The 24603-nt window shown below is 40.7% G+C and overlaps 1 long non-coding RNA gene across 1 annotated transcript in view; it reads right to left on the bottom strand.

The window, feature by feature from the left end:
• Positions 1-645: 645 nt before the first annotated feature.
• LOC129048994 (uncharacterized) overlaps positions 646-24603 on the bottom strand; it is a 76243-nt gene continuing 52285 nt past the window's right edge. The window contains exon 5 of the long non-coding RNA XR_008511690.1: positions 646-833. This is a non-coding gene — a long non-coding RNA (uncharacterized LOC129048994). The remainder of the gene's footprint in view (positions 834-24603) is intronic.

A 24603-nucleotide genomic window follows, 5' to 3' on the forward strand; every position in this document is an offset into this window, starting at 1 on the left:
CCCACCTCAGCCTCCTGAGTAGCTAGGAGTACAGGCATGCACCACCACACGCAGCTAATTTTTGTAGTTTTAGTAGGGACAGGCTTTCACCATGTTGGCCAGGCTGGTCTCAAACTCCTGGCATCAAGCGATCTGCCCATCTTGGCCTCCCAAAGTGATGGGATTACAGGTGTGAGCCACTGCACCCGACCTAAAAGCACCACTTGATACTGATCTTTCCTACTGGCAGAGATGAGATTCCAGGGTCTTAATTATTATTTGTGCATTTTGGTTTCTACAGGCAAAATGAAAGGTAGGCTAAAAGCTTCAAGTTGTTTCCTAAAAGAAGAAGAAAAATGATGTAACTCTCTGCTCCTCTCCCCCGACACAACTGCAAAGGGTTAGCTTAGGACCATGAGTGAAACTTCCACACTTCCTTAATTTCACACATTATGCATAGTTACTATTAGCACATGTGCTTCCAATCACCCCCATCTTACAAACAGTGCAAATGTGGGTGCTAAGAGAATTGAACCTGCCAAACATATTTGACATCACGATGCCCTTGGAAAAGCTATCCGCTAAACCCAGATATATATGTACATCTCAGCAGTTCTATTTTATTAAACTCACAACATTTCCACCCAATTTAAACTCACTGTGATAGCACACGTCGTGACGGATTTGGGTGGTGGTTTCCTTTCCAGTTGGCTCTAAGAATATTGTATTAAGCCAGACCACAATCAGATGCCAAGCCCATGATTAGCTTTCTCTTTCCACTTGGGTCGCTTTTGTTTTTTGAGCAGATATGCAGTGCTGGATACAGCCATTTGTGGGTGGGCTGAGGATGGGTTCTGTTAAAAGAGATGTGATAATGGCTGTGAAAATCCATTTTAAGTGCTGTAACCCTTGTTACTTTAAATGTTATCTGTGAATTTCCTGCTAAGGGTTGCATTTCTGTAATAGTGATTGCAAACTGGTGGCCCCTGGGCCAAATATGGCTCACAGATGTGTTTTATTTGGCCAGCTCAGTGTTATAAAAGCATCTGAATTTGTGGCCAATATTTACATATTAAGAGATGCTACACAAAAATCTAGATTTCGGTCTTCTCATGAGAAACTTGACGTGACCACATTGGGCCCACTTTTCCATGTGGCAACAATTGGTTGGGGCTGAGTTGCAGCTGGCTCTTTGAGACAGAGTATGTACCATCTGGTTAGCATAATATCTATCCAGCTCACTTCTCCCATTTATGTAACTTGCTGCATCTCTGTGAGTGTTTAGATTTTCAACACTGGTTTATCAAGATCAAGAGATCAAAGATCAAGAGATCTTAATTATCTAAGCTTCTGGTTAGACCAAGTAAGAAAATGCATGATGAGAAAAGAAAAAGTATGATAAGTCTTAGTCTAGGTTTCTTCAAAAGTAGACCTTGAAAGAAGGATTCAAGTGCAAGTAGTTTATTTGGGAAGTGAACCCAGGAAACACTGGCAGGGAAACGCAGTAGAGCTGGAGAAGAGAAGGCAACCATAAAGAATGTAATGTCAAGCAAGTAACTGCCGTGGTTACCTGAAGCTTCCTCCTCCTGGAAGATTGTAGGAGATAGCGTAAAGTAGGAGCCTCAGAGTCACCCCAGCAAGGGGCAAGAAAGTAGGAAAATTCATTTGCCATTTCCATCAGGTATTGGTTGATGGCTCTCAGAAGTAGCAAATCAGCATTTCTAGTCTTTCATGGCTGTGCACAGATTGTCTCTAGAAGTCAGAGAAAGCCCTCAGGCAAACGTTCCCCAAATTGTAAATTAGTGCTATAAGCACTAAAATGTAAGACCCAGGGGGATATGTGAAGGGTACCAGCAGTACCAGCCACAACATGCTTCCAAGGAAGGGTACAATGATGATTTTGTCCCACAGAATAGAGAGGAAGCCCTTGGTATTTGCTGACCAGCAACACAAACTTTCTCTCCCTCATGATAACTGCTCATCCTCTGGAGCAAGTCCTAAAGTCCCCCAAATAGGCCTTCACTTCCTGCTGCTCACTTCTAGTTCCTGAGTAAAAGGACGTATCATCCAAACTGTCCAAAGCAAAAGAATTGTAAGGATACTAAGAGTGTCTTTTGAAGTTGACAATGGGCCTTCGTCCCCTTATTCTTGGCTTGTATTTCTTTATTCCAAAGCGAGGACATTTAAGCACTTTCCATAGTGAGCCCATGATCAGAATCCAGATGTGAGCAGGCTGCCTTCATTTTTTGATTGCTAACAATGGTGAGTCATATGAGGATTGGATATCACTCAAACATGAGCCCAGTGCATGTGAATGCTTCAGTCATGCCAATGTTTCCTTTGGTGAGAATCCCTCCTAATGTCCAAGCATAGTGATATGTTTATAGTAATTTTTTTCACTAGAATAGCAGGAAATTATGTTATGTAATTATTTACATTGATTTTCAATTACTAATTGATCCAATCCTGATGCTATGACAACTGGCGGCACTCAGTTACCCGATGAAAACTGACTATAATCTCCTAAAGAATAAGGGCAATATTGCCAGCACTTAGAATCTGCCTGTAGACAGTAGGTTCTTGATGACTCCCATTACTCATTCTTTGCTGTTTGGCACATCATAAGTGCTTAAGAATTGTATATTTGCTCCACATTTCTCTTCCTACCTTTCTCTCCTCCCTCTTTGCCTCAGTTTATCATTAGAGGTGGAATCGAGGGTTCATAAAAGAACATTCTAGATGATGATATGTAGAAACAAGTTAAATGGGGTGGGAAACCACTAATTCCTTGAACATTAGGTGTCTAAGAAGGGATTTTTTTTTTTTTTTTTAGGTCCAGTATGTTTTCCTGACCAGGGAAAGACTCTAAATGGCAAAAAGCTGGGCTAGACATAATGCCACTTCAAGCCCTGGGTAGCATAATGTTCGATATTGACCCTTGGCTTATGGAATTTCTTGCCAAATTGATTTTCTCTTTGGGGAAACCTTCTTAATGTGATTTTACTAGGGTTAAACTGGAATAGCACAGAAAATTATTAAATACATAGCAATTATATTCAGATTCAGGTACTCAAGAGAAACTGTACAAAGTCAATCCATATTGATGACATTGTTATTATTTTGTACAATTGTTCAAGAAGAGTGTGCCCACTCAGAATTGAGCCAAATAAAACAGTTGACCCTTGAACAACATACGGGTTATGGGCACTGGCCCACCACACAGTTGAAAATCTGCATATAACTTTTGACTTAACTACTACTAATTTAACTACTACTTAAATACTGCTAGCCTTCTTTTGACCAAGGCCTTCTTTTGAACAAGAGCCTTGTTGACAACATAAACAGTAGGTTAACCCATATTTAGTAGGTAGCATATCATATGTACCTACTGTCTCAAGGTGTCTTGAGACACCCTTGCTGTCTCAAGGGTGGCAGAGATGGAGGAAAATCCACGTATTAGTGGACCTGTGCGTTCAGTCCATGTAGTTCATGGGTCAACTACAGAACATTGATTCTCAAGTGGTATGGAAGATGTGAGTGTCAGTAAAGCTGTGGGCAGGGGAACTATAGTGAGAAAACATGCCAGAATTACCTGCATAACTTTTTCAAACTACAAGTCTGCTTACAGCCTGGTGCCTGATTCAGGGAGTTCTGGTCTGATATGTCACTGAGCAACAACCTCTGGAATAAGGATGCTGTGCATGCCTAAAGAAAGCATAGGTTCTTCTCTCTGCTTATCCCAGGGTGGAGGGGTCTCCTGTTGGCAAGAGGTGCTCTGGACATATCAGGACTGCCTTCCCAATGGGGGTATCATGTATTGCTCAGGAAGGCACAGAGCCAGTAGCCTCAATGAAGAACAAGCCCCTCTTTGTGCAGACCCCACTGGTTATGACTCTGAGGCTCACAGAAAGTTCCACTCACTGAAACCCCACCAGAAACTATCAGTCCCAATATAGTGTGAAAGAAGAGCTTCACTTAAAAACCATCATTAAAACTTTCACTCCCACTATCACTATGTTGTTAGCACTCTCAATTAAAGCAGAGATTTCCCTCCTGGAAATAACTATGAGTCTGTTACAATCACTAGGTCCCTGATACAATGAAAATATTTTCCTTGAAAGAGGCAACATTCATCCAGAATTACCATTGGACCTATATTTTATATGAGGGATATTGCTTACAGCCTCTCATTGAGTACTACACATCCATGATAATAATTCATGAAAACCACTATAGGATGTTGATATTCTTATTCCTTTCTGCAGATAAGGAAACCTAGGCTCCAGTAAGGTTAAGAAACTTGCCCCCAAGATGTCATAGAGCTATTAGGTGTAAGACTCATCACTCCTGTACACTAGTTTGGATTATCTCAGGCAAGCCATCATTACCTAGTAGGGAGGAAGGAATGGTCATAAGAGAGATGGGGCCAGCTCCAGCATTCTGTATATGGGGGTTTTCGGGATGACAATCTGCTCAGGGCAAGGTGGAGGTGGTTTTTTTGTTGTTGTTGTTTTTGTTTTTTGGTTTTTTTGTTTTTGTTTTTGTTTTTTTCAGAAAATTCTCTTGGAAGCTATGGTTACATTCAAACTCATATTTTAAAAAACTCAGTTGGAGTGACTTGAAGAGGAGATTGATGGAACTTATCGGGGAGTCTAAGATCACCAACAACCCCTGACTAATGACCTAAAGCCACCATTAAGTTTATCCAATAAGCATTTGTTTAAGCAGTTTCCATGTGCCAGGCTCTATGCTGGAAACATACAGTTGGCCATTTGCTTAAGTCACTCAAGAAAACTAGGGGGAAAGAAGTAGCACTGACCAAATTATGTCATCATTTGAAAGGTGGCAATTCAGAAATATCCAAGATTCACAGTAAGAGTAAATCCTATGGCTTTCCTTTTTATGGTTCTAATCTAAATGATCATTATCATCTCTCAGGACTAGAGATTTTATTTTTCTCACAGAGTATGTGGTCTCCAGGCACACAGCTTGCATAAATCCTGAACACACTCCTCAAGGCTTTATGATGTGTGTGTGTATGTGTGTGTGTGTGTGTGTGAAAGAGAACAGAGGGAGAGACGGAGACAGAGAGAGAGAATGTTACAGGGAGGATGCATGACTCCCTGCTGTGATCTGACAACATCCAGGAAATTTAGAGTTAACATTCTTACAGTCAGCAGTCACATAGGAGACTGGGCCTCAATCTCAGCATTCCTGGGCTGTCGTCAGCTTCACGATTTCAGTGTGCCTCAGTGTCTGTTTTGTATTTAACTCTGCCCCACATATAACACCACAAGACCTGTTCGTGGTTTTGCTGCTAGAGAATGGTTAATATCTAAAGAGGGTGGGTGCCCTTACCAAGCACCCCCAGGGGAGATCTCAAGCTAGAAAGATAATGATCAGTTTCATGGAGAAAGCCACACAGGCACAAACACCAGAAACTGATATTTAAACCCCGAACTCATAAGGGACCCCACGTTTTCACATTAGCTGGCTTTGTCTGTTTCTCCTCATCAGCAAACATATGCTCTCCATGGAACCAGCCCAGCCCATCTGAACCAGTTACTATTTCTGTAAGAAGTAGGAGGGGAAGGAGAAAGGGAGAAGAAATTTTACATTACCATTCTCATGCGGTGCTATAAATATTTGCCACAGAAAGCCATGAGGTCTCATTTGCATGAATGATACCACAAAAGTCAACTGTGCCTCTGTGAACTAAGGCCTCTCTCACTCTGTCCTGAGTGTACTGCTTAAATATTGGGGTGGGCTCTTTGATTAGAGAAATCTTAATTTGACTCCCACCTCTGCAACATAACATTGTATGACCTTGAGAAAAGTAATTGACTTCCATTTCCCAATTTCAACTATCCCATCCTCTCACTACCGTCTTCTACCTGCCGATTCCCTGCCACCACCAGTAGTTCAACAACACTTTGACTCCTACCAAGATCTTGTTCTATTGATCTCTACAAGTGTTTCACCGTCCCTTACCTCTTGCATGGCCTCCTTTTATTCATTATTCATTTAAAAATTCCACGGCCATTCAGTAATTCTTCTCTTTAGTGTATTTTTAATTTCCTTGTCCCTCTCCTTTGGCATATTTGCTTGGCTAAATGACAAACCTAGTTATGTCCACCTCTTTGCCTCTTCCTCACCTGAGCCTGTACAGTTAGATATGTTTGGAGAAAAACACATAATCTTACTGACTAGTCTCATTAAGTTTATGACTACCATCTTCAGCTGTGCCTTCTGCTGCCTGGCAACTACTCTGCCTCCCTAGCCAGTTCACCGTCTCATTTTCCTAGCTGAAGATCTCATACGTCCTCTGTTCTCTTAAACCCCACACCCCCACTCTCCCTCTCAATTACTGGCTTTGCTTCCTGCTTTCTTGAGAAAAATGAAGAGAGAATTTCCACAAACTCCCACTTCCGCCTCTACCCATCTCCCTATATCTCATTTCTGTTAATGTGGATGAACACACTCTGCTCTCAGCTGAGCAAAACTTGCCACTTCTTTCTCTCCTGCATCACAGGATTTTTTTTTTCTGTATTCAAACCGTTCCCATACTAGCATGCTATTATTCCGTTTTACTAAAAATCTTTATTTTGACTCCACTTTCCTCTGTAGCTATAGCCCCCATTTCTCCTTTTCCCTTTGTAGCAAAACTCTTTGAAAGAGCACTCTATGCAATAGTCACTATCTCTAGTTTCTCCCAACTCTTTCTTGAACACATTCAAATCAGGGTTTTGCTCCAGTGAAAGCATTCTTATTAAGACCACCAATAACTTCCATGTGTCTAAATGCAATGATATGCACTCAGTAGATATTCTTGAATGATGAATGAATCACTCTAAACCTCACTTTCTTCATATGTAAAATGACATAATAATATCTACTTTTGATATTTGTTGTGGGGACTGATGTACTATAGGCAAAGAATTTCACAGAGTAAGTGCTAAATTATATATTAAGCAAAGGAAGTTTGCTACATTTTAAGAGGAAATATTTACCTGCAAAGACTCTGCAGCTTCTTTCAATGCTGAATCTTCAGTGAAAGGTGTTGCCCACACCAGTAACCACCCCTAGCCCTTATGAAAAGATTTCCTCCCGTTCCTCTAAAGATGGCAACTTTCATTTTCCTAAATTGGATATTAAACTTTGATATGTTGGAAGATGTGAATGTATGTTGTTTGCTGATGAAATTGTGGGGCTTCCTTCCAGTGAGGGGAAGGGTGAGACATCTGGGTTGAAGAGACATCAGCACATTGAGTTTGTTCATTAAATAGGACCTCCAATATATGTGCAACCATTTGAAAATAATTGAAATCTGTTGGGGAAGAGAGAAAGAGAGAGGCATGCAAGGATAGACGGCTGAGAACTGAGCACTGCACCTATTTGGTTGAAGACAGTAAAAGGACGGAATGGTCCAGCCAATCTCATTGGCAAGTAGGTGAGCCAGGGGAAGGACTCTAGATTAAACATTTCTCTCCAAGACTCCCATCATACCCTGCTGAAGGGAATATGCATTCCTAAAACTTTTGGGGCCAATTTGACAATGTGTTTTTAAAAAGTTTGAAATGCACATGTTCTTTGATCTAGTCATTCAATTTCTAGGAATTTATTCTAAGGAAATAATTATAGATAAGCACAGAGGTTTAGTTACAAGACAGTTGGCTACAACATGGCCCATACTATGGTTTAAAAAAAACTAGAAAAATATAAATGTTCACCAATAAGGAATTGGTTAAATACATCATTTATTCAGTTTAATGATATTCAATGAAGTCATTAAAAATATGCTGGAGATTACATGATGCTGAAATATGTTCACAATACATTGTTAAGTGAAAAAGTCAAGTTGCAAAACATTATGTAGAGAATGATTTACATTTTTATAAGTTTTTAAGAAAAAAGTTTGAGAGACTTTGTAACCAAATAGTAATAGTTGTGGGATTACAAGTGATTTTCATTTTCTTCTTTTTATTTATATTTTAAAATTTTTCTACAAGTGTGCATTACTTATGTAGTAAAAGTTAAATCCATAGAGAAAATTTCTCTCTCTAGTCAGTACAGGACCTTTTTTTTCTTTCTCCTGGCCCCTAATGATCATATGCAAATGGACCGAGACTGAAGATACACACAAGTTAATAGGCATACAGCAAGAGGGGAGTGACTTGATATTTTTAAAGAATGTCCATCCATCATTCATTTGCCAAACATTGATGTGTGAACTATGTTTGGCACTACACGAGTATCTAGCCAGCAATGAGATTAACGTGGCCTCCCATCCTCATGTAGTTTTTCGTTTACTAGAGAAAACAGATACTAAGCAAATAATTATGCAAATATGGGAATTATTACAGAAGAAAAATTTAGTTGTAACAGAGCACATAGAAGGATTTAACCCAGTCTGCAGGGTGAAACTCTTTGGGTTTTAGATACATGGGAAGGAGCACTCCGGACTGATTTCTGCCTTTCTGATTTCTCCCATGATGTGTCTAAGGGAAACTGCCAGTGTGATCGGACTGGACAATGTCCTATTGCTGGTCTCCAGAGTTATAATAGAATCACAGTTCCCAGCCATTCACACTTACCACGTCAGGAGCCAGGAGACCTGCCTGGTTCAAGTCCCAGCTCTGCCGCTTCTAGCTGTGTGACATCATACAAGTCACTTCATGTCAGGTTTTACTCTCAATATTTACAGAATGAGCTGATTGGTTTAGACAATTCAACAACAACAAAAATTCTGGGACTGTATGACTTCAGAGGGCCGGAAAGAGAAGAGACCCTGGCTTGGGAACGGGTCCAAGGGTAACTAACCCGCCTTGGTTAAGGTGGGGTGGGAAAAATTAGAGAAGATTCCCAGAAGGGGACTCAGGTCTTGAAAGATGAACAGGAATTTGCCAACACAGGATCCTGAGGCTGGGGCCAAGGCCTGAGTGTTCGTGTGGCAGGAGCCCAATTGAGGTACAGGGAGAGGGGCCACTGAAAGTGAGTGTGGAGAGAGGATTGTGCTCTAAGACAAAGCAGAACCATCAACATTTGAAGTCAAGAACTAATAGAAACAGATCTGCCTATGGTGTTGAGGACATTTGAGAGGGCCAGGCTGGAAGCAGGGAGACCAGTGAGAAGACTGTCGGAATAGTGCCCAGTCAGAGTGAGACACAAGAGGAGGAGACGGGAGAGAACATGACACTGGACACTGCAGGTGGAGGTGGGGCTTGGCAGCCAGCTGACCAAATGCAGGGAGGCAGGCGCGTGGCCTGGTCAACTGGACAGACTTATGGCAACCAGAAGGAGGGATTGGCTTGGGGTGGGAGAAATTATGGATTCCACATTGCTCACATTCAGTTTGAGATGCTGTTCAGAAGCTGAAGTGGAGATTTCCAACAGGGAGTTAGATGTTCAAAAGCCCCAGAGGTAGGTCTGTGTGGAAGACATATTTGAAAGCCTCAGCTTATTACCCATTCATTGAAATCATGAGTATAGGCAAGACCACCAGTGAGGAAATGGGACCAGCGATTAACTTCAGGAAACTAATATTTAAGGAATACATGGAAGGAAGGAAGCCAACAACAGCGAAGCTCAAAACAATGGCCAGACAGAGACAGAGACAGAGAGAGAGAGAGAGAAGAGACAGAAACAAAATAACTGAGTTGTTTTACTCTTTAATTCCTTTCTTTCTTGTTAGAGGACCAAATGCAACATCACATTTAGTTATCTGGGGAGAAGAAGGGTCCTTTTGAGTTTGTCCAGGTAGGGACGAGGGAGAGGTGGAATATGGGGAGTTTGTGGGGGCAGGGTGAGATGAGGTAACTGGGCATTATCCCTCTAGCCCAGGGTGGATTGAGGGATGGGGGAAGAAGGCTGTGCCACACCATACATTCCTAGAAAAAGAGAGATGGGACATTTCACCTGGCGAAAGATATTTGTTGTTTAGTTTATGACACAGGTGGAATCATCATTAATTCCTGGGACAGAGAACCATCTCCTTCTAGCAAGTTCTCCTTGAGGCAATTTCAGATTCAAGTCTGGAAGGGATCGATTCAAGTTATCTAGATATGCTTTGGCCCTGAATAGAGCCAGAATCAACATATTTTTAGGGATGAGCCTGAGATCCACGTTCATCAGCGAGAAGCCAGCACCTGCAGGCAGGCCCTGATTCTGTAACACTCAGCCCACCCTGCATATAAGCCATGGCACCCAGGGCCATGAGAGGGAGGCAGGGTGGGATTCTCTGAACTTCTCCCTGGACAGGTGGTTATATGTCATATAGGGTTATCTCCCCTCACAAGAGTGTAGTGATGTCTAATTTCATGATCTGTGCAATTTGACCTTCAGGAAAGAAACTCAAGCAGAAGTGGGCTGTGGATTTAGAGGAGAAGGATGGTAGTGTGGGTATCAAAACCAACCCTTTGTCTGTGCTGTGCAATCTGAAGAATGAGGATAACTGCCCAAGTATGAGCTGATGAGCATGCCTTTTGTCAACAATTGTTTAGTGGCTCTGCTAAGGAGGCAGCTCCCATGGTTAATGACCCACAGAGTAATAACACTGCATACACTTAAGTGCTAATAGTGCACTGGGGAAAATTCAACAGCATTTTCGGGAAGAACAAAGTGATTTTCAGGCCGTCAGGATTTGCTGCTGACAGATAACGTGGCTTCTCTGACTGGGGAACAAAAACCATCCAACACCTGGCCCTTCCTGCCACCTGAGATAGGAGCCAGGCACGAGGCTGTACTCTCCCCTCCAGGCTGTTTCTCTGGAAATAGAAATCCCTCTCTTCCCCACAATATGGTTTGTACTCCCTCTTCTGCCCTCTGAGCCCCACCCCTCAGGACCTTTGTACTTGCAGTTCTCTTTGCTTGAACTCTCTTTCCTCAGATACTCCTCTGGCTCAACTACTGTCTTTGCGTGTCTGTCCAGTTGCCACCTTACTTTTAAGTGACTTAGAATGGCAAATACAATTCTAAAATGGCAGCCTGCCAAACTGGCTTGGTTTCTAGTTTATCTCACTGTCATGCATATGGGGACCCTAAAACACATCACAATGACTCAGAGACTGAAACTATGTCCCTTTCTCTTTTTTAGCTCATAAAGCCAGTCACACAAGGCATTTTTTTGTATAAGAAAGTTCACTCAAGTTTCAATGAAGATGGATGTCATCATGGTTTGCATCACAACAGGACAAACAAGTTTTATATTCAGGACAGTGTATAATGAACTCATACATTGAACATTAGACATCCCTATTTGTAAGTGCTTTTGGCCACTCACCTCTGGGGAGATTTTATGAGCCAATTTAATCCCATTGAACAACTCTGCCTTCTTTTCATGCTTCTGTCTTCTCTCTCCCTTCCCTCAGTCTCTACGATCTCTTTCTCTTCCCATCTCCCTTTTTACCCGCCTTAGGAACTCAAATTTTTTTCTCATTCTACTATGAAGAGCAATTCAGTTCTCTCCATTTCCTACTCACAACCTCCAGGCCCATTTTTGTAGACCTAAGCCCATTAACATGCACATCAGAATGAAAGGGACCTTCATTGAACAAAACCCCATCTTCCTCTGACTGCAACTGCACCTGTTAATAGTAATAGCTTATTTCTGTTCTCATGGAAAAAAAAAAAAAGTTCAGTTTTAACCTATAAAGCAGGACAGCTGGTGGGCCCATTCTGCTATTAAAAACAAGAAGTCCTTTGTATGAGTTTATTATACATTGTCCTGAATATAAATGTGGTGTCTCCACAGGGAAAGGTTCTAGAAGAGAGATAATCTGGCAAATGTTACAGTCATCTAGGTAATAATGTCATCAGTGCCCCCAGGTGAAGGAGATAATAGCACAAGACACCCAGACAAGTCAGCCTCAGAAAAGGGAGAGATTTACTTGAGAGTCTGTTTATGTGCTTTACAGATCGAAGGTACCAGGAGCACATTCCTGCATCCCCTTGGCAGAGGTTCTGAGCAGCCTGTGATGCTCAGCACATAGTAGGTGCTCAATAAATATAATAGATTGAGGGCCAGGCACGGTGGCTCACGCCAGTAATCCCAGCACTTTGGGAGGCCAAGGCAGGTGGATCACTTGAGGTCAGGAGTTCAAGATCAGCCTGGCCAACATAGTGAAACTCTGTCTCCACTAAAAATATAAAAATTAGCCGGGTGTGGTGGGCATCTATAATCTCATCTACTCAGGAGGCCAAGGCAGGAGGATTGCTTGCACCCGGGAGGCAGAGGTTGCAGTGAGTTGAGATTGCACCACTGCACTCTAGCCTGGGCGATAGAGTGAATGAGACTCCATCTCAAAAATAAAATAAAATAATAAAATAAAATAAAATCACGGAGTGAATGGAGGACTGAAGGAATGGATGGCCCCATTCACTGAGTAAGTTCCACCACAGCAGGTGTTTTAATAATGCATCAGTAGGAAAGTATAGCAGAAATGATTCCATATGGATGTGGACAGTCTGCATTTTCTACAGCACAGGGAGAGACAGGACCATGCAGGACAGTGCCAGGACAGCTGGGACATTAGACACATTTGGCTTTAACACTTCCTAAGAAAGAAATGGATCTGGACAGGCTCAGGCATGAGTAAGTGCATTCTCAATTCTCCCTCCAATCATTGCAAACCAACTGCATGATTGTATTTGTCTGGGATTCATTTTCAAAAAGCATAACAAAAATCATATATGGACCTGAACCAGGGCAGACTAATGAATATTGATTTTTTTTCCTTCTGTCTGAAATCTGAATATCTCTCTTTGGTAACATTGCTCATTTCATTCTTCTCACAAGCATGGGCTTTGGAATCAGACAGAATCTGGATTCACCACTTATTGATCAGGTAATCTTGAACAAGTTACTTAATCCCTCTGAACCCCTGTGTCATGAGTTGAAAACTAGAGAGAACTGTGTAGCTGAGAGAATTATTGTGGAAATAAATAAGACATCTGTGAAAGTACCTAAGCAGAGTTCTGACCATATTGGGTATTCTCCATAAGTCATAGATCCTCTGAATGAACAATTAATAAAGAAATTAGCATTGCTTCTCAATGTTCCAAAATATTGCTGCGATAAGGATACGTGCAGTGTACTACAGACACAAGAGAGTACCTCTAAGTCTGTCTCAGGGCACAGGAAAGGCTTTGGGCAGTAGGTGGCCAGTGAGCGTGCGTGCGCGTGTGTGTGTGTGTGATACTGGGTAGGGAGTGATCATTTCTGAAGCTGGAATTCAAACCCAGGCATATGTCTAAGTCTACAGATAAGGGAGCAGAGGTGGATCCCATGGAAAAAAAGCAAAGGGCATTTAGGCAGAAGGCACATCATATAGAAGAGCCAGATGAGTTTAAAGTATTTTTACAGACTCTAGAAATAAAGGAAGTTTCATGTGAAAGAGAAAAAAAGGTGGGTGGTAGGTGGTGAGGCTGGAAAGGGAGGCAGGGACATCTCGAGATGTGGGGACAGGTTGTGCGGTAGCAACTGACACGGCCAGGTCTGTGTGTAGTGGGAACACTGGCAGATCGTAGAGGCTGGCTTGGAGTGGGGAGAGGCTGGAGACCAGGAGATTTATGATCATCATTCAATTGAGTCATTAATACTAAAAACAACTATCTTTTATTGAGCTTCTGTAACCTGCCAGACAGGGCACTTAGACAGTTTTCATGTTTCATCTCCGGCCCCACAACAACTCTGTGAGGCAGACACAATTATCCCCAATTTACAGTTAAGAAAACCAAAATGTTGAGCAGTTAAGGAATTTGTCCAAAGTCATATAATAAATAATTTCTGAAGCTGAAATTGAAACCCAGATGTGTTTCTAACACTCAAGCCTCTGCTGTCCTGCGTCTCCTGGTCAGCAAACATTTGGAAAAGCGAGCCCCATCCTCAAACCACAGGCTGCTGGAGCAAGACTGTGCTCTGATGGCAGCTGCCTTCCTGCCTGTTTTTGACCCCCATTTATGGCTGCGGGGATCTGCCCAAATGGAGTGACATTGCCCCCTCAATCCCTACCCACCCGATGCATACAGATGTGCACACACAAACACACACACACACACATATACCATATTTTGACCCCGATTGCTGCTCTTGCTTAAACCACATCCTAATTCTATCTCACTTCTTGGACACCATGCTTTTGCTGAGTCTTCCCTGAGCATCTGCAGTTCTAACTAGCCCCTCTTGCCTGCTCCACCCTAGGGGAGGCTCAGATTCTTCATCCTCTGTCCTCCCAGTCTGGCCATTCTGAAATAATGTTTAGTCCTTTCCACATTGCAGGATGGCAGAAGGAACAGAGAAGGAGGCACTGCATGGGTAACTGGAAGTATGGCAGGAAGAGGAGAGCAAACAAGTGATAACAGATTTGCAGCTCTTGATCAAAGCCAGCTCAAATAAGATAAATCACTACATAGAGCATTTTTAATGTAAAGGGCTTTGCTGTACATTATTCTTTTCTTGTTTTTATCCTAAAGGGACCATACCAAAAGTTGCATAGAGGTATTCCCAGGCAAAGGAGGCAGCGTATTGAGTGGGAAGACATTGTGAGGCCGAGCACCTGCATGGAAGCTGCCAACCAGCCCACCTCCCTGCCTCCCACCCTTCCTAAAGTTATTCTCTAGTAAGTAGCCCTCCCACCTGGATTGGCACCCATTGAAGGGTGATTGATTATCAGAAACAAACCAGCATGGGACCTCTACTTACATAACTACAGAAAAGGAGAAAAGAAGCTGATCAAACACAAATATAAACAACAACTTTCCAAAAATGACTATCTCACCAAACAAGCAAACTTCACTTTGCAATGGACATCATCAACTAAGTAGAAGGAAATGTATGCTTTTGAAGAAAGATTTCAAAAAAAGAAGTTTAAAAAGAAAGAATAAGGAAGAGAAAGTAGGGCAAGATAGTTAGTGGATAGTGAGCAAGAAAAGTTCAGGATAAAAGTTGAAGAAAGAAATAAACCCATCAAATGTTCAAAATAGCAAAATATTAGAATAGACACTAATTGAAAAACAAAGATATGGAGGACTGGCTTGAAACAAAAACATACATATAAAAAATATTATCAAATTATGAGATAAAAGTCATTAGACAGTAAATTACTGGTATGCCAGTAGAAGATAGACTAAAGGGATCAAATTTTGAATCAGAGTTAGGAAAAAGTAAGAACAGGACAATTAGAACAAAAAAATTCAAAAATACCTGAAAAGAAAATTACCATGAAATAAATAACAGAAACCTAGAATTTATACAGATTAAAATGGCATATTATAGCTCAGAAAAAATAGTGATACAGAAAAACCAGCTCTAAGATACAGCCCAATGAAGTTTTCAGACTTCAAGAATAATAAAAGAATTCAATGAAATTCAGCATTCGTCATCTCCCACACACAAAAATTCACCTATGGGGAAAACTGATGGTTCCTCCATATTCAGTACTAGAAAATAATGAGTGACTCAGATTTTCTTTCAAGTGTAAAGAGAGCAGATAGAATTTTTCAAGTATGCAAGAGATCAGGAACAAAACGCTTATGTGTCCTTCTGTATAAACTAGGTATAACTAAATGGTGGTTCAAAGTTGATATAAAATAATCAACATATAAAATAAGCAGAAAAATACAGAAAAGATTTCATTTTCAATTTATATTAAGAAATATATCTAGAAATAAACTTAAAAAGAAAATGTGGAAGACATATGAAAAAAACCTACATGAAGAAATCTTTGCTGAAAACCAATAAAAGCTTTATATAAACAAAAAGTTATATTTTTACAGATACATTCCCTATTTTAAGAATCATAATGCTTCCTAAATTAGTGTATAACTACAATTTTATTACAATCAAAATACTAACTGGCAATTTTTTAGAACTTGCAAGCTGATCTTAACATACAAAAGAAAAATTTAACATGGGGATATAGCCAGAAAATTTGTTAAAAAAAAGAATCACAAAAAAGGGGGAAATGGGTCTAAATTACTAAAATGTCTCCAGTAATTTATAAAATTTGATGCTGTCACAAGTGTAGATAAGCGGATCAGTGGAATGGAATAAACAGTCTAGAAGCAGACACAAACACACTTGTGAAGCCAGCCCATTAATGGAGTTAAGATGACTGACTGGCTATGTAGAAAATGTAGCGCCGAATACCTCTTCCTACATCCTTTCTTCCACCGAAAATAAATTCCTGATTGGTCAAAGATTTAAGTTTCAAAAATGAAACTATGAAGTAACTAGAGGAGAAGATGAAATATTTAAAATATAATCTGGCAGCAGTGACATTCTAAGTATAACATGAAAACCCAAATCTATGAATTTCACTTAATAAAAAATTTAAACTTTCATATGGCAAAATCCACTATAAATAGACTCAGAAGACAAATGACGAATCAGGAGGAATATTTACAGCACAGATCACTGGCAAAAGGTGAATATCCTTAATATCTAGAGTTTTACATATTAATATATTAATTTACATGTTAGCAAGACCAACAACTCAATTGAAAAATAAGGAAGGATATGAACAAGCAATTCATACAGAAAAAGTAAAAGAATACCCCCTTAAAGTATGAAAGGATGATTATATTGCTCACAATTGAATGAAATTTTCATTATGATGAGATATCATTTTTACCTATCAGACTGGGAAAGATTAAAGCATCAGATAATACCTGCCATTAGCAAGGCTGCAAATGGGTGCTGCAACACTGTATGCTAGCAGGGAACGTGACAAGGGAGTTTGGCAATATTAACAGGATAAAATTACAAACATAAAAATGCTGTGTTCAGCCCTCTTTTTAATAGCAACATTTTGCAGGCAACCTAAATGTGCAATAAAAGAAGAATGGTTACATTATGATAAAGTCCGACAAAAGAGTTTCATATGGCAGTTAAAAAAATGAAGTGCTGATTTGTAAATATCTCTGATTGATTGTTAGTTTTAAAAAAGGAGTTGCAGAACAGCAACTATAAACGAACTCATTCGAGTACAATGATAAAGAATATATACTATATCCTTTACTTATATGCTTGCATATGCATAGAAGTTTCTGGAGAATTATACACGAAACCATTTCTAATGTTCACCTTTGGTGAGTGGGCTGAGGAAGCAGGAGAGCAGAAAGACCCACACTTTGCACATAAAGAAAAGTGCCATGTATGTCAATTTTATAATTTAAACAACTTCTATAATTAAAAAATGGAGCAAAAAGAAATTAATTTTATGGGGGAGAACAATGTTTTTATATACATTCCAGCTAGTACAGCACTCTGTCATCCTTCCTATTCCCTAGAGGGACATTGACACCACACATTTTCATCTCACTTGGCTCATTTGACAGCAACAAGAATTTTGCTGGACACAAACTGAAGAAGTTTGGGAGAGGGGTCCATAGACAGAGGGCAGGAGTGAAGAAGGCACTTTACATTTTACCAAGTTATAAAAATTAGCAGCTTGATTTTTTTACTCAAAAAATACCTAGGGAAATAAATTTATATATCGCATTAGGATTAAATACTCAAGGTCCCCATTAAAAAATCCCGAGACCAATTTGAATGTACTTCCATCCTCAGCCAAATTGTGCTAGGTTCTGGGGCTATGACAATAATAAAACACATTCTCTCTCCACAAGCAATTCTAAGGCTGGTAGGAAAGGACAAGAAACAATTTTAAAATGATTCAGTAAGTGTTACTATAGCTGACACTTACAGGAGAACTTCTCAAAGCGAGAAATGGTATACAAAGTAGAATCAGAGCTCCTTAGCTCACCATATGGGACTGGGATGAACTATTCTCTCTCACTCACCAACGCTTCTCATCAGAAGCTGAAATAAGGGGAGAGAGAGGCCCAGTCTTTATTTTACTAACATAACCCATGATCCCTCTCCATAGAATTTCTTTCCAAGCACAGTGTGTTTCATGAAAAAAAACAAACAAAAACAAAAAAGAAAAGAAAATCTGGCATAGCTTTTTTTTCTCTTTCTTTTTTCAGAAGGTGAATTTCCTCTATACCCTTCATGAAAATTTTTAGGATTAGATTCTTCCTGCACTAGAACTCTCAGATCAAGGCATCCTTCACCCAACATATAGGAATCAAGGTTACTTACCAAAGAGGACTTAGAAGCTGATATGTTATTGTTTGAAAAATCTATCATTGATTGACAGGCCAAGAGATTCCATTTCTGCCTGAATAATAAGAGTTTAAGTTCACAGAACACTCTCATAAATGATATCTTATTTGATTGACACAATGCCTATAAACTAGGTATTAATAGTGTTCTCCATCTGATAGATAATTCCAAATAAAGGATTATGGAACCTACCTTATTTCATTTAAACCACATAAAACTGTGTAAAGCAGTTGTTATTTTCTTTCATAGATCAGGATTTTTGCTAATAGTGTTGGTTAGGAGCAAGACAAGCCAAAATGCCTAGGTTCCATTCCCAGTTTTGCCACTTAATGACTGTGTGATCTTGAGCAAGTTGCTTAACTTCTCTGTGCCTGAGTTTCTGTACATGTAAAAATGAGATGATGATACTTTATGGGGTTACTGTGAGGACTAAATGAGTTAATAGATGAGAAGTACTTGGAACAGTGCCTGGTACATAGGAAGTATTATGAAATTGTGAGGTCTTACTCTGGACCTCGAGGTTTAGATTATTTCTGTTTTGTTTTGTTTTGTTTTTTGAGACAGTCTCACCCACCCTGCTGCCCAGACTGGAGTGCAGTGGCACAATCTTGGCTCACTGCAACCTCTACCTCCCAGGTTCCAGTGATTCTCCTGCCTCAGCCCCCTGAGTAGCTGGGATTACAGGCATGTGCCACCACAGTCGGCTAATTTTGTATTTTTAGTAGAGATGGAGTTTCACCTTGTTGGCCAGGTTGGTCTTGAACTCCTGGCTTCAAGTGATCTGCCTGCCTCGGCCTCCCAAAGTGCTGGGATTACAGGCATTAGCCACCGCACCCAGCCAAGATTTAAATTCTTGATTTGCATTTCACTGTACTGTGGTTTCCCAGAGTGTGTTTGTGGAATGTTACTAGTCTTTATGGGGAGAAAATTAAAGAGGATCATATTGTCAGACATATTTGGGAAGCGTTACATTAGATGAAATTGAATAGCTCTCTTCTTTATAATACCACCCAGAGCATTTAATAAATTTATGGTGAATGTGAATCTCTTTGGAGGGTTTCCCACCTAAACACTGGCACTGAGGCCTTTCCTTCCTCACCGTCTTTGACCTGCTGGCTACAAAACTCTCTTTTTGGAGACGGAGGACTTACAAGCATCCTTGGTTTTTGAATGGTGAAGGGCATTCACAAGGGGAAGTTTCACTGGGGCCTGGCCATGTCGTAGGGTCCTGGCTGGCTTTCTGCTGTGAGTGATCCACAGGCAAAATACAGACAGCATAGATAGAAGGCCTGCACCTCTCAGAGACAAGATCGAAAGCCAACATCCTCTTTTCCTGGTGAGTGTGGTGCTCCCTACAATTGTGATGAAGGATTGCATGTCACAGGGTGACCATACACTCTGTGGCTTCCCTGAATAGACATCAATGATACTTGCTGCCCTCTCCTCCGCCCTGAGGAGATGTCTCCTGTGGGGAGACAGAAGGGGCGTTGGCTAAAGATCTTCTCTTCCTCCAGCCTCTCTCCAGTTCAAGTGGCCTGAGGAATTGTAAACTTTGATAAAGATGGAGTAGAGAGAAAAAAAATGAGTTTTATATGATGTTAGGCCTCAAAAAATGGGTGGGGAACTTGAGAGAATCGATAGTTTATAAAAATGTATAATAAAAAATGTAACCAAAGTTTGTGAAATTCTTATAGTTAGCAAAGCACTTTGATTACATCATCTCCTTTGAGTCGCTGGACATTGCTGGAAGTTGTGTGCTTAGCCTGCCCATCTTATAATGAGGTAATGAAAGCCTAGTGGGATAAGAGACCTCTCTAAAGCCACATAGCTAGAGGTTGGCAGGGCTAGGACCAATAACCGGATCCTGACAGTCCAGAGTTATTGCTCTTTGACCCACGCTGTGGTGCCAGGCATGAGAGTGCAGGGTTATTGGAGGAGGAGAGTAGAGAGAGCTGGGAGTAGAAGAGGAAATAAAAAATAAAAATGGGAAGGCAGCTTCGCCACAGCATTGCCTTAGGACAGGCTCTGAGTAGAGCTGCCAGCCCTACGTGTTTGATAAGACAAAACCTGCCAAGAGTGAAAATCCATCCTGCTGAGGAGTTTAAAAAATAATTTCAAGCCGGAAATTGCATTTTATCTTTTCATTCCCTTAAGTCCAAAATTCGCCTCCCTGCAATTGCCTCAATTTAAAAAAAGAAAAGATTCCAGCATCACAGTTCAACACACAGAGTCAAAAGTCCCTGTGCATCCATGCTGAAAATGGCCAATTGAATTGGCGTGTCTTGCAATGAGACAGGAGACTGCACATCTATCAGCCATCAGAGCCCATTTTCATCATTCATTATTATTGGAGAAGAAAGAGATTTTTGCTCATGCACAGACAGAGGATAATACTGATTGCTGTGGTAAGATATCCAGGGACTGGGAGCTGACTATCACTTGTTTCTTGGGAAACAGTCTTCTCTAAATTTAAGGGCTAGGAAGACAAAGATAATAGCTACAAAGAAATTTTCTAAGCACCGTTTCTTCCCAGAGACCCATAGACATAATCAGAAAGAGGACTATATTATGGTAAAAGAGAGCACTGGCTTTGCAGTCAGGCCAGGTTTAAACATTACCTTCCCGTTGACAAGCTGTATGATCCTTGGCAAGTTATTTCTACTGTCTGAGCTTTGATTTCCATACTCCATAGGTTTTATTGTGAGACTCAAACAAAATAGCCTATGTTATCAATAACGGTTTAAACCTACGCACTCAATCAATTATATTTGTTTTAATCAAAGTCATCATAATTCAGTAGGAAATGAGAAACCTTGGTTAGGGCAAATATTAATAAACCCAGCTGTCTGATGAAGAGCCATTGTGATCAGCAATAGACTAAAGCAGAAGTTGGTGAAAGTCAGAAGTGAGCAGAAGTTAGACTGGCACCTTGGTTCATTCGCGTTCTCCATTCTATCAGCCCCAGAACCTAAGGCCTAGGGGAGCCAGGGCAGGGGTGGAGCCTCTGATTCACAGCTGACCATGTGCCAGCTCCAGCTGAGAATGCAGACAGAGTAAACTAGTCAAAGAGGCAGGCCAGAGGACACCATGCCTCTCATGGTACCTTCCAGAAACATGTCCTGGAATCCTGGCAGACTGAGGGTCCACAATGCCTAGCAGGAGCCTGTTGCCAAGGGGGTGAAAACTAGAACCAAAACAAAGAGGCAGGCAGGAGATGGGCTGCTATGGAGTCAAGAAAATGCTTTTTTTCAGCTCATCCAGAAGCAGATCAAGCAGAGGAGGTTGCTGAGGGCTGTTTCTGTTAGAAAAGCACTTCTCATGCCATCATAATCAGGCCCATTAAGCTATCATGAATATTACAAAGCACCTTATGTGACCAGCCAGGGTTAGGTGCATGTGAATAGTTGGAGGGGCTCATCCTCTATTTACATTAAGTTAGTTCCTTGCAAAGCTGGACTTTATAGCCTGGCCCCTTACAGAATCAATTTTCCTGAGTTATGGTCCAATGCTAATCTCAAGGCTCTTACTGAGAGCCTAAGAAATACCCCAGAAAGTCTGCTTCCTACAGTGCTCATTACATCATTTAATATTCTTTTAAAAAAGTAAAACAACTCTCATTGGGCAAATGCCTTTTAGAGTTAACAGATACAGTAGAAAGGCCATAGGTTTTGTGACTAGGGACCTAGATTGGAATCCTGGCTCTGCATACACTAGTGACACTCTGACAAGTGGAGGAATCTTATTTCTTAATGGAGATAGTAACACCTTCCTGGAAGGGTGTTATAGGAATTACAGAATTCACTGGATGTTTACAATGTGCAATGCACCCTGCTAGAGCTTTATAAGCACCTCACTAAATTCTTACAGCAAACTTATGAGCCAGGGATTATTATCCCCACCCCATCTGCTTTCCAAGTGCACAGATAAGGAATCACCTGCATTGCATTAGGTAAATTACCTGGAATCTCCCTGCTAGTTGGGGAGGGAGGGGCAAAGGTGATGTAGGTGAAAGCTCTTAGGAGTTACTGAATGGGCGCCAAAGGATCATCAGCTACATTTTCCTGCTTCTCTTAAATACCTGAAATCTTCCCTTTTGAATGACAGAAAGACTGAGCGTTGCCTCTCATGGATTTTTGGGTTGTTTTTTTTTGTTTTCTGTTTTTTGCTTTTTTCCTTTTTGCCTCTTGGGCAGTTTCAACTTAACATTCATTAACAGTAACTCTGTTTCACGAATATTTTATTCCCCCAATTTTTTCATGGTTTTGAATTTCCTATTTTAGAACCTCTATTACAGCAATGTTTGTTGGAATCGATTTAATAACCCTTTGAAAGCAGATAAATTATAAATCCAGGGTCTGTAAATGGGCTACTAGCTGTTGGATGGACACAGCCCTAATTTAAAAATAGGTCACTTTTTTAAAAAGTCAAACATACTAGAATGCTTGAATTCAAATGATGACTTAAACCTCCAGAGCCTAAACATGCATTTCAATGATAAATATTCCAAAAATCTTGAATGGCTCCTTCTCAGGAATTGCCACTAATATCTATGGTATCATTTTCCCATCTTTAAAATGATGGCAAATTCACATTTGGGATGAGGGGTTTAATTTTTGGAAACAGATAAAAGTCATTCAGAAATAAAGTTGTTGACTAAGATGAATGATTAAACTGGGAAATGTGGGCTTTGGTCTGATGCCAGATCACTATTTGAAATATGAGACTGATGATCCTTCTCACGGGGTTTCAGAATTGGCTAGAAAGACATCATCAAATCCTAAATACCAGGCATTGGAAAAATACGCCTAGAAAGCCATTGAAAAGAGGAGATCACTTTTGAAGGAAGAGACTCTGTCCTTCTGAGGGGAAGGATAACTTGGAGGTAGGAGGACCACAGCGAGGAGGAGCTGTGATAGCCATGGGAAGACAAGCTTAGGTGTGGCCATGGGAAGATAAGCTTAGGTGTGGCCAAGGAGAACTTGAATTAAGCTTCTGAGAAGCAAAGGGGAGGCCAGGCGCGGTGGTTCATGCCTGTAATCCTAGCACTTTGGGAGGCTGAGGTGGGTGGATCACTTGAGGTCAGGAGTTCGAGACCAGCCTGGCCAACATGGTGAAACCCCGTCACTACTAAAAATAAAAAAATTAGCCATGCATGGTGGTGGGGATCTGTAATCCCAGATAGTTGGGAGGCTGAGGCAGGGGAATCGCTTGAACTTGGGAGGCAGAGGTTGCAGTGAGCTGAGATTGCGCCACTGCACTCCAGCCTGGGCGAAAGAGCAAGGGTCCACAAAAAAAAAAAAAAAAAAAAAAAAAAAAAAAAAAAAAAAAAAAAAAGAAGCAAAGGGGAATAGGTGCTAAAAGCCAGAGAACTCTTTCTTCCTTGTTTAGTACAGCTCAGATTGCTATGGAAAGAAACATCAGGAACTCTCATTTCAAGGGCCAAGCTTAAGTGAAAGAGGTGAGAGAGGAAGAAAGGTTGACACAGTCAGCACATGCAAAGAAAAGCAGAACAAATCTCAGGCCACCACATGATAGTCATTGGTACCTGGGCTAAGTATCTCACATGTATTCTGGTGTATTCATGTGTTTTCTCACATATTCTGAGACAATCAGTTCATTATGCTCAAATCTAATTTAGCACTAATTTCCATTGTTCAAAGGACTTTTATACCCTTGTTTCAATGAATGCCCACAACACCCTTGTGATATGAGTGGGGTAGGTAATGTTATGAAACCTATTTGATAGTAAGAAGGCCAAGATTCAGATAAATTTGTTGACTAATGAATCACCCAAGGTCACTCAACTTATTAGTGGCTAAACCATCACTGCTAGAACTTTGATCTGTTGGCTTCAACTTTTGAACTTAACTATCTAATACTTTTCTATCCTCTTTATCAACAAAGACATTTACGTTCTGAGATATTTGCTACAAAGAAATTATCATAGCAGTTTTAGCAGTCTTTATTAGTATATTGGATATAACATAAAGAATAGCTTCAAAAATTAGAGAAGACTCTTCTGATAACTTGTGTTTCAAAACCTAAGAATACCTACATACTTGTTCCATCACCCTCTTCCTTTGAATGAAGCAAAAGGGATACAAATAACATTTCTTGTGATATAAGCTATGCTTTCTTTTCACAGATACTTAAGGTCTTCGATGAACAGCCAATTATTCTTCCTAAAACCTACACCACGGCAAAGACTCCTTCAGTCCTATTTGTCTGCCCAACCTAGTCAATACCAAGACAGATGGAGAACAGGTCCCTGTCAAGCTCTCATGACTCACTTTACTGCTCACCTCTCAGTAATCCAAATAGGAACCCAGCAATATTTAAGCTTCAGCAGCCTTGAAACCCAAACCAAGTTTTACTCCTACACCTGAGTTTGATCGAAATCTTCAAAGAATGCAAGGAAAGACTAAGATGTAGACTGTTCAAAGATGGGATCTCTCATTAATTTCTTCCTTTTCAGCATCAGTGTGATACCTGTAACATAC

The sequence above is a fragment of the Pongo abelii genome, chromosome 9 (assembly GCF_028885655.2).
Source record: "Pongo abelii isolate AG06213 chromosome 9, NHGRI_mPonAbe1-v2.0_pri, whole genome shotgun sequence".
Lineage (NCBI taxonomy): Eukaryota > Metazoa > Chordata > Mammalia > Primates > Hominidae > Pongo > Pongo abelii.